The following is a 4608-nucleotide window of genomic DNA, read 5'->3' as shown; positions in this document are numbered from 1 at the left end:
ACAAACAAACTGCTCAACTCCATATACCCTGTACTGTAGTTACCGAATTACTACAGTATGTAGAGTAACAACATGTTAATGCAATGTTGTTACACATGTTTTGGTTACTACATCAATTACAGTGTTACTACACAGGCATAGGGACAGATTAAAGGTCATAACAGCGCAAGGCCCTTTACCTAATTTCAGTGCAAGACTCCATAGCGTCAAGTCAACAGCGTGTGTTCCCATTTAAGTGCGGCTGTAGGGTGTAACCACAGTGGAACATAATGTTAATAACTGTGACTGAAATGTTGTTTTCATTCTGAAACTGTCAGTGAAAAAAAAAGCTTAATTACTGTGCTTTGTGACCCTGCAGTGATCCATGAAAACTGCAAAATGTCCCAATGAAAAGAATTCCAGGGATGGAAGATTTACAAGGATTTTACTACAATTTGGCTCGTGACAGTCAGCTCCTGAGGAGTGGTGCAAGTGTGTTGTTCTGATATGAAACGCAGTATGACAGTCTCCAAAATGACTGAAAAATCTAATTTAATCTCACTAAAAGGTTAAAAAAAGAAACAATACAAATACAGTATAGTTTCTGATTCATTAATCATTTCATGATTAATTTACCGTGGAGAGCAATACTATTATATTTTCTTGTGGTGGATTCATTTCAAAATAGAAACAGCTAATTAACGAGGAGAGGTCAAGGAAACATCAAGATAATTAAAGGCCACACTCTCTGATTTCCCAAAAAGAAACTACTGAGTGAGTTTCAAAATGAAAAAAAGATAATTAGGTGCATTTATTACATATATGAGGTCATTTTTGGCAACACAACATAATATCTTTAAACAATAACCCCCTAGGGGCAGAATACAAAAATAACAAGCAAGACATACTAAAGCAAATATACTGTCAGCTATAGGAAAACTAACACAAGGTGCCTGTTTTGACCAGAATTTCAACACTCTGGATACACTCCAGATTATATTCCAATGCTGCCTGGGCCTCTGTATTCCTTTACTGGTGTGCTACCATCAGGGAGAGACTTGACCTTGCTAAAGCAACATGGAGGTTAGAATTCATGCAGGGTTATTTCATGGGTATTTGAAAAGTATCCAACAGCTGTCTCTCAGAGGGAAACATGCCTTTTACATTTTCATGGTGAAATTACATGTAGGTTAATCTGAATTACCCAAGGCACATTGGACTTGATCCAAGCACACAATGCTTAATTATGTACATTCATACACATTTCGTCAAGTACTGTATATGTCTCCAAAATGAGAATTATAAAAAAGGTAAGTAAAAACATATCCAGAGGGTGTTTCATTTAAATCCTCCCCTTAAATGTGTTCCTTTCCTTGCATTTGTTTTCATTTGTGACACCTACCCTGGGAAGAAATCTGAGAAAAACTCTCTTGTTGTCACAGGAAAATATCAGCTTCCTCTTAAACATAGTAAAATACTAGGTTGTACCAGTCCTGCACTATAAGAGCAGTCTCATTTAAGGACATTTTTACGGTGCCAAACCAAACAACCAGATTTTCAGTCAAACTCAACACTGATCTTCTTTGCCGTGTAGACCGTGTGTGCTTAATCTTATAACCCAAAGCCACCCGTCTCTCTCCACTCCTGAGCAAAGAGAGGAGCACTAAGAACAAGCAATGCCGTGGTCAAACGCAAATATCACTTTTATTTACTGGTCTAACATGTTTTGTCATTAATACCATTAGCCGGGGATACCACATGCTTCGCTAATCTCTTGTTTGCCCTGTGCTGGATCATTGTGCCTCTGGCTGAGGGGGTGTTCAGGCTCCCCTAATCTATAGTAAATCTGGTGGCCTCTTCCTTCTTTTGTGATGGATTTTCCTATTTTCCTCAAAACACAGTGTGAATTTAGTAAAGCTGTTGTTTAGACATATGTCATTTTATTGGTCATAATCTACGATGTACAGCATTGTGCTACTTACACTTTTGCAGGTGGGAGAGGAAAATAATCTATTTTCGGTTGTTGTGTAGTTCTCAAGGCATAAGAGGCGGTCTTAAAATCTGAGCTGTCCTAAAATGTAAAGAAAAGTGTCCTTCTGACGTAGAAAGCAATAAGCTATCTCACAGAATTACTGTGTCTGGGGAAGAGACAAATAAGGAAAGGGGCCTAGCCCAGACGACAGCGGCCTAGCCCAGACGACAGCGGCCTAGCTCAGACAACAACGCCACAGTAAGGGGCTATTTTGAGGGCACTCAGAGGAAGCACTAGAGAGCTTCCTTTAAGTCAGCCCATCCTTTCATCTGCTGAGATCAAAGCAGTTTTCAATGTGCAATGGAATAGTTGTTGGGCTTGATAAATTGGTCACTAGGCCTATAATGTAAAAAGAGAGACAAAATAGGACATTGAGATCTGTGTGTTGTGTAAAGTAAACCATGTTTCTTGAATTGAAGAAACATTCATATACATATGATTCCAGCTACAGATATTACTAATAACTTGGGCCCAGTTTGTCTTGGTCAGGTCATGTGGTTCATTTGTGACCAATTTCCTTTTCAACCCACAATCTGAGTGGAGGCTTCTAGAACCCAGGAGAGGTGAGGATAGACCTACTAGAGCGTATGGTCAGGCACAGAGACAGACAGGCCAGTCAATGTCTGAGTCCTCAGTTGAAGTTCAGAGGACTGGCATCTCTCTGGCGCCAAGGGGCCCCTCCATAAGGCAGAGAGAATGCCAGTAGCACAGGGCGTGAACAGCGTTGGGCACAGGGCTCCAAAGACCAGAGTTGAGGGATCACATGCTGGTGCTAGCACAGTGGACAACGTCACCAGGGTGCCACATTCACATTCAAGCAACTTCCGCCAGCCAGTCATAACAAGAATAATGACTGAGCTGGGAGTAGTTCCTCCATTATGTTCCTGAGAGTATTTATAGATCAAAACAACATTGTAGATGAATAAACAAACAGTGACTAGTAAACAAAGAATGTTCTTAGAGGTTAGACAGGGGGCTCACCCAAAGTCTTGGAAGGTTATGACCTCAATTGAACTCATGTATCAAAAAGGACATAAGCAACTTTCAGACAAGCAGTTGAATATGTCATAACAGAATGCTCTAGGAATATTACTGTTCCAAGGAATATGTTTATAATAAAAAAATACTCTTGACAATGTTTTTTATAATAATATCATATTTACAAAGCTTATATCATTCACTGTCTTATATACAGTATGTTTGCACAGGGGGAGAAAGTTGATATCCTTAGTAGCTTTTTCATGATATTATCTGTTGCTTTACAAGTAATTAAGTAAACTTGGCAAGCTAATTAAATTAATTATCTTTCAAACAGATATTATGTACAGTATATTCATTCAAGTGAGTAGGCTGGAAGACTGTATCTTTGGTTTTCTCGCCTCCCCTCACATTCTTGCCCTGCTCGGCGTGAAACTCATGAAACTCATCTCAGGTAGAGGGAGACAGAGAAGCTGCAGATTTCCCTCAAAGCGTTTTTTTTCCTATCAGAATTTTTTTTTTGTGTCATTGGGGGTTGAGAATGCTAATGCTATGTGGTACAGTGAGTACTCAGACTGAGTTGTTTACCACCAACTGGGTTGTGTTTAAACTTTTTGGCATCTCAGTGATGAAGATCCTAATTTGTGAGATTCAGCCAGATTACTTTGAGTACCGTAACTACAGCGATAAGATTAAAATGTTTATTTTATGTCTTCTCAGAGAAAGACAAAAAGCAGATTGCAGTTTGTTGTCCCATAATTTCTTTGAAAATGATAGGTTGTTTTATTATTTTAACTACTTATCTGAATAAATATAACCTTTCAATTCTCTTTGGAATGACATTACTTTATTTCTGCAAAAACAAAATGTCACACAGCTTTGATAAATGATCGTTGTTAAGAACCACCCCAGAAATAACACACGCGTTTATCCAAACTTTGGAGGGGAGAAGAAAAGGTTGTGATACAGAAGGAAGCTGACCTTAGCCTCACTGGTCTGAGAACTGTAAGATAAGACTCAACCCTCTTTTCATGGTCAGTGTGGGGCCCGTGGGAATTTTGGGGTTCCACACACACGCAGAGGCATATCCCCACATTGTCCTCTACCACGCAATACTCTTACACACACATGTACATGCAAGTGCACATGCACACACACACACGCACACACACGCACACACACACACACACACACACACACACACACACACACACACACACACACACACACACACACACACACACACACACACACACACACACACACACACACACACACACACACACACACACACCCACCCCCTCAGTTGCCAGAGGGACTCAGGTATTATTTTTGGAGCAAACAGGCGGTCATGTTTTAAACAACCACTATTTCTATCTCTCCCTATACCCCCAGAGAGTAGACAGCCTAACATTTCTCTTAATTGACCGTGGGAAATCATACCACTCCATAAACACCCACTTGAACACAATGCATGTCCAAGTGTGGAGGTTTGATTTCCTGTATGTGAGCAAATTAAACACACTGGTGCAGATGAGAATCATGTTTACAGGAGATGGCAACCCTGTGAGACCCGAGACTCACTGTAAGTTTTTGGTAGGATGAGGGGACCCAGGTAC

Source organism: Argentina silus (genome assembly GCF_951799395.1).
Source record: "Argentina silus genome assembly, chromosome: 14".
In the NCBI taxonomy this organism is placed as follows: domain Eukaryota; kingdom Metazoa; phylum Chordata; class Actinopteri; order Argentiniformes; family Argentinidae; genus Argentina; species Argentina silus.
The sequence above is the reverse complement of the archived record's forward strand: the minus strand, read 5'-3'. Positions refer to the sequence as shown.